The 7,149-nt window shown below is 33.9% G+C and overlaps 1 pseudogene; it reads right to left on the bottom strand.

Annotated features, from left to right (window-relative positions):
• Window positions 1-3,337: 3,337 nt before the first annotated feature.
• LOC145584401 (cytochrome P450 714C2-like) lies at window positions 3,338-6,822 on the bottom strand (annotated as a pseudogene).
• Between the last annotated feature and the right edge of the window lie 327 nt (window positions 6,823-7,149).

The raw sequence follows: 7,149 nt of genomic DNA, 5'->3' as shown, positions 1-7,149 counted from the left end.
TTGGTATTTGGTTTGGCTTTAGCAACATTAGCGGTTTTTTTTTTTAAAAAAAAAAAAAAAAATCAAAGAGACCAGTTATTAATGAAATCAGGTCTCTTTGAACTTAATGATGCGGGCCCTCTTTTTGCTGTTGGCTAAAGCATGGTTTCAGAAAAGAGTCCCCCTTTTTTGTTGACAGGTCTCTTTAACTCCTTACTTTTTAAGAAAAGAGACCTAATAGTTGAAAAAGGCGGTCTCTTTTCTATAACCACAGCAATTTTAGGCTGAACCAAATCAAAAAAATTACCCCAACAACGATATTACCGCGGACGGTATCTCGAGAATTAGTTTCTAAATCGACGCACAAAGAGAATTTATTTTTATTCTAGCAATATTTTGAAAAATTGCTCATTTAAAAAAAAAAAAAGGGTAAAAGAAAAATAGAGACGCTTTGCAAAGGGAGGAGAGAGAAAAAAGAAGGCGAAGCAATGGCGTCGAAAGTAGAATCACCGCCATATCCAAGTGCTGCTAAAATCTCCGATTCTTCATGCTTCCCTCAATACACTGCTTCCCTTAAGTGTAAGCTTTTACCTTTTTATCCTAATTTCTATTTTCTAATTGCGTTTTTTTTTGTCAATCCCTAGTTCATGGCAAAATTGGGTATTTTATTCAATTTATGGGCATTAATTTTTTCTAACTAATATTATGAAATCATCGATTTATGCGTATTTAGCTTATTAAGGGTTTTAATGAGTAAGACTTTGATAGAAAATTGATCATTTGATGATTTCCCTGTTTTATCTGAGATACCCTTGAAAGTTAATGTTCATGATATTGTGAATATATTTTGCTTTCCATTTAGTAGTTTTAATGATGAAATTGACGAAATTTTTGGGATTTGGCTTGTGATTATAGTTTGAGATTTTGGGTTAGATCAAGTTGTTAAATTTGTCTTCTTAATGAATAGGTTTAGAGCAAAATAACTCAGAAAAGAGCAAATGTCAAGAATTCTTTGATGATTACAAGGAATGCAAGAAGAAGGAGGTAATCAGTATTAACACCCTTAATTTTATTTTGTTTTGTTTACTAATTATGTATTTATTTTACTTATACAAAAAGAAAAGTAATTAGTTGAAACAACTGATAGTAATCCTTTTAGAGTAATGTCTAAGAATAAGGTTGAGCATCATAATGTAAAGGCTGATTGGTGAAAAATGCATATTACATGTAATGCACATTAAATTGTTGCTAAATCTGTTTTCTTCCTGAGATTATTTTGGTGCATTTTCTTAAATTGGAGAATTTCGGTGAATCTGCCTTTGAAATTGAGACTTAGAAGGCGGTAGTGGCAGGAACGGATAAATTGTGGTGAACCTTTTATGTGTTTTAAGTTTCCTTGGTGGAATTGGGGAAATTTGTTTGTACTTCAGTTCTCCAAAAAGTAGGTAAGATCAACGATGCATTATCCTAGCTAAGACGACTTGCCATTGTTTGTGCCATGTCCATTTCACTGAACTTATCCTAGTAGCTGCATTAATATAGGAAAGTCTATTTGAAAGTGGGTAGAGAAATTGATGAAAATAAGAGGTATTAAAATGGATTTCTTTAGTCACTGTATTGTATTGGGTGATCGCATTTTATTCCATTTTTGTTCAATGTGCATTGTGATATGGTTTGACACTGCTCAAGCTTCAATGCTTATAATGTGCTTTTTTCTTTGCAGAGAGAAGCACGACTGGAACGCAACCGACACCGCTCTCTCTTCTCATAGTTCCCTAGGACAGGCTGCTTTGAAAAGGTTCTGCTTTGATAAAGAAAAATTGAGATAGATTTTTTGCTTTGAAGTGCACTTTGATTCTGAAATAATACGAGTATTTCATTAGCTTGGAAAAGCTCTGTCTTATGCTGAGTTACTTGTATATGTATGCACTCTTACAGCTTACTCCCTTAGACTTGGGCATTTGCCCTTTATTTCGAAATGTTAGGACCACATGGATTTTAAGATGTCGATTTTGTAGTGTCGAGTAAGAATCTTCCTTTCATGATACATAAACTAATTTACTGCAAATTTTGAATGTTTCACTCAATATGATGGTCAGTGGTTTGCTGAAACTTGGACAACCTGTGGCAGTTACTCTTATAAATTGGGAAGAAGTTGGCTAACCTCATAGCAAAATACAGATGCCCTAATCAATTGATATATTAAATTGTCTTTGTCTCATTTATTGTGTAATGTAGTATGTAGCTCCACGTTTAGGATTAAGGATCTATGGACGTAACCTCTTTGCTGTTGTAGGGTTGAAACTGTGCAAGTTGAGCCTTTAAATGGCTATATCCCAATATGCTGGATTCTCTTTGTAGGCACTTTCTGTATTTAAAAAAGGGGGAATTATATTATTGTTGTACCCAAAGAATACAATTCTTGCCCTTTGTTGTAGTTTAATTTCATGTTCAGGTTGAGTAAAACTCCTTCAGGTTCAGGAACCAGTTTTAGTTACAGTACTTCACTGATATTCTGGCGAAAAGCAAGAATGAGAGACAAGATCACTCAAATTCTAAGTAGTAATGTCAGTAAACTAGTAAAGGGTGAAAAATAAACCACTTTTACATTCCTCTGATCAACAGGATTCCAAGTCCTTGTCCTTTCTCCCCAAACTTCAAGTACCTCAGCTCAATCTCAAGCTGAAGCCTGCCATAAACATCAAGCACTATGCTGCTGTGTTAGCAGATGTTTCATGACCGGGCAAATCTGTGTTACACATTATCAAGTTTTCTTGATCAAATTTCAGGGCAAAGTCTTCCTTATTGCTGCTTTTGATCTTATCGCCTTTACAAGTTTTTCTTGTAAAAAGCCGTCACTATCATCCTTGTTCTTTCCAAGTTTCCATATTCCATAGCAGCACGTATATTCATAATCTCTGAGTTGGGGAAAGATGATATGATAATCGATATGATATGATATTCGAGTACTTAAAGAATTTGGGGAAAGATGAACAACTTTTGTTTGTGACAGTTACAACTTCATGTTTCTTGGGGACATGGTACAGTAGAATTTACATTTTTTGCAAGTACACGGTATATTCATTATATCCAGAGTTGAGAAAACAAGATTGTTCGGTCTTAATTTCATACTTCAAACTATACTAATTCAGAGTCTTTCTTCAAAAAATAAAAAATTACTTTTCACATATCAAAAAATTGAAACAGGCCAATAATTGAGTTTTGGAGGATTAGTTGCGTTAAATTCATAGAGAGAAAAATAAATAGTCAAAAACTCAGAACAACCAAATTAAAACATATCAACATAAAAAGAACAATCTTTTTGAAACAAAGGGTGTATTAAAGTTTGACTATTGTTATTGAAATGTACACAAATTCATGATGTGAACTTTGTGCTTATGGAGTGTTTGGGGTAGACTTTGTTAATTGCTAAGGTTATTTTTTCTCACTGATTATAATGAAAATCAGTAGCTAATAGTGAACTATGGCTTTCGCCTACACCATGGCTAAAATCTAGCATCCAAAGAAGCTGAGTAAATGCTGAGTTTACAAAACCTGAACCAATTAAGCCCTGCTTAGGAGGAGTTTAATTCCGTGCTCAGGATCTATTACTAGCCTAAATGCAGGGCTGTGCTGATAACCTGGTGAAATCGAAAAGTTAAACTTGGACAAGATGAGAGATAAGATCACTTTGAGCTCCATCATGGCGAAATTTTGGCCCAGACATACACGAGCTCCATACCCAAAAGGTATGTAAGCTTGCGGGACTTTGCATGCTGCTGCAATTCCATTTGCAAATCTTTCAGGGTGAAATTCTTTCGCGTCTGCTCCCCATAGATCTGGATTCTGGTGCAACATTGCTATTGGAACTTGAATGTCGAGTCCTTTTGGAACTTGAATGTCTTTTAGACTGGCATCTTGTATTGCTGTTCTTACAGAAAATACTGCTGGTGGGTAGAGACGAAGCGTCTCTTGGATAATCATTGTCAACTGCCAAAAGAAAGTACAGGGTTACAAAAAAGAGTAATAGAGCATAAAAAAAATACATGCAGTGCTCAAAAAAACTTTTGTATAGTTGGCCTAAAACTTAAAAAATATCATTCAATAATTGGGAATTCTTTATCATAGCTAATGTTTCTGAAGCTTACTCCATATTCGATAATAGTACAGTACAAAAGTGAATAGTCTAAAGTTTGATTCCATTTTAGGATTTAGCACTCAAATCACCATGCAAATTAAGATCCAAGCACCATAATATTCAGAATTCAATACGTCAAAACAGACATACTAGCAACACTAACAGTGTATTAACCAGTAATACGATATACCAAACTAGAGATTGGAATCTCAACCTCCACATACACCCTCTTTCTATAGTAGATGAAGTTGGCAAATGACACTTTAGAGGAGCAATTTTGTGAAATCAAGAGTGTAATCTATTAATGAAAATGACAGTCGTATTGATAAAAAAAATGTATACATACCACTTTCATATGTCTCAGACTGTCAGCAGTTATAATTCCATCTCTACAAGCTTCAAGTGCCTCAGCTCGAGCCCGAGTCTGCCAATCAGGGTGCACAGCCAGTAACATTAAGCTCCATGCTGCTGTAGCAGCAGTTGTTTCCTGACCAGCAAAATATATATTCTTGCAATTGTCTACGATGAGCTTCTCATGGCTCTTATCATCCATTTTGAAGGGAATGTCATTCTGTTCACCACATTTTCTAGCACCTTCAAGTATCTTTTGTAAGAAGTCCGTCTCACGTTCAGCTCCCATTCGTTCTTTGACAACCCTTAATATCATTGAATCGATTTCTTTCTCTAGTCTCTTTATCTCCCGATTGGTCTTGGTTGGCATACATATATATATATATATATATATATATAGAATACAACAATCAAATCTCATCTACTTATCGAGCTTCTATTGTGATAAGATCAGTATTTACCTTGAAAAGGGAATCCCAACATACAGATTTTTACTCATTAGCTTTTGAGCTTTGAGAATATGTCTTTCCCCTTAGAGTAGCTGCTCCCAAATGCAGTTTTTGAAATTATATCAGCTGACAAACTTTTCATGTCTTCATCAATCGCAATCTCTGCTGTTCCACCACTTTTGCTTACTCTATCTTCCCAGGAACTCAACATCGAGTTTGTCGCATCCACCATCAAACCAAACATTCCCTGCACACATTTCATGTCAGTCAAGCTTGGTTGAACACAACCCAAGCAGTTTGATAATGCTTAATTGTATAGAGCCCTTGTCGCGCCAAAGAAGATAGGCTAAACCCTCTAGCTTACCTTAACTTTCTCAGGGAAAAACTCAGGAGAAATGAGTTTCCTTTGATAAGACCAAAAGGAACCACTAGAGGAGATAACACCTTGACCAAGCAAAGGACCGCGATCCTTTGACAAATACGAAGGCTTTCCTAAATCCACAGAGCTGCATTGGACTATGTCCTTCACAACATTAGGGTCTGTTACGCACAACATCTGCATCCTTCCAGTTGTATACGTGAACACTGGTCCTGCTCCACCAAATTCATTGTTCCAATTTACCCAAAGTAAAAGAGAGGCACAAATCAAAAGATATAAGTTGTTTGCATTGTAAATTTGTAATTAACATAGTACATATAGTAATCAATCATGTCGTTTTCAAATTTTATGAACATTTTCGGGTTTGGGTCCGCCTAATGAGTTTAGGGATTTTAAAACAACCATTTTATTATACTCCTTAAGAGCGATAAAAATACCCATATCTCAATAATGTGTATTCCATATTTCATTTGTCTAATTTAGTTAACAGGTTTCCTCTTCACGTTTCAATCAATCAATCAAACTCTTAATCCCATAAGTGGGGTCATCAGCTACATGAACCAAAAGTGATTATTCCGTGTAGTCGTTTCCTCTTCACGTCTGACAATGCAAAATTCGACGATAATATCTCTAATTATCAACAATTAAAAATATAAAATGAATATGTATTTAGACGGTTTTTACAAGACCCACATGATTGTGTTTTACTCTCATTATTTTCTTAAATCACACTAGCTAATCAAAATATAGTTTGTGAATAGTGTTATATAAGTCAAAGTGTGTTAACTAAAAAAATAACGACAAAGAAATAATATACAACATGTATGGACTAATACAAAAAAAAACATGTTTATTCATAGTAAATTCACCATAAAGGCATAAAGTCCAACCAAACCAATGTTAAACCCATTAATCATAAAAATCAAAGGTATTTTGTCCAAAATAGTCCTAACAATCTCTTTCTATTACTATTAATACGCTGATTCTTGGTTCGGTAAAGCCACAACAAGACGGGTCAAGTTTAACACTTTATTTTTCAGGGTTATCAAACACAATTAAACAAATTCATGTATACATTATTAAACATCTTCATCTCAAAAAAAAAAAAAAAAAAAAAAAAAATCAAACATATATACATTCATATAAAGTAAAACCAACCAAAATCACCAAAAACATGTAATAATAGTGCAAATTAGTATAAAATAAAAATGAAATAAAGAGATAGAAAATAAGGGTGTTACCGTATAAAGATTGCCATTTATAAAGGTGAGGAAATAACATCAAAGGCCAATCATGGTTAACTTGAATATCACATGAATTAGCATAAGATGGTAAATTAATTTGAGATTTAATTTGGGTAATTTGTGGGATATTACCCAACAAAATAGAACAAGGTGGTGGACCTCTAATTCCTTGATTTTGCAACTTCAACCTTAATATAACTTAGGCTGCAAAGTTAGCTTAACATAGATGTAACCAATTAACATTATAATTACCCCAATTATTGCTGACATAAAAGCTTCCATTTTTTTTTTTTTTTTTTTTTTGTGTGTGTGTTTAATTTTTACCCAGAAAACTAAAAGTAGCTATTACTTTGGTTTTATCTTTATAAACTGATTAAATAGACAGAGCCAAATGCAGTTTTAAATTAAATATAGTTTTCCTTACAATGGTTTTTGTTTTTGTGTGGGAGAATCTTAGCCTTACACGTGCTCCATTAATTTTGATTCAGGTTCTTTCCAAAGTTGATTGAATACTTCTCCCACCTCCCTTTATTACATGCCTATTTCTCATTTTACACGAGAATTAAGAAAGTTAAAGATTTCTTAAAACTAATAATTAAGAGTATAAAT

This window comes from Chenopodium album, chromosome 16 (genome assembly GCF_948465745.1).
Source record: "Chenopodium album chromosome 16, dcCheAlbu1.1, whole genome shotgun sequence".
Lineage (NCBI taxonomy): Eukaryota > Viridiplantae > Streptophyta > Magnoliopsida > Caryophyllales > Amaranthaceae > Chenopodium > Chenopodium album.
The sequence above is the reverse complement of the archived record's forward strand: the minus strand, read 5'-3'. Positions and strand labels throughout refer to the sequence as shown.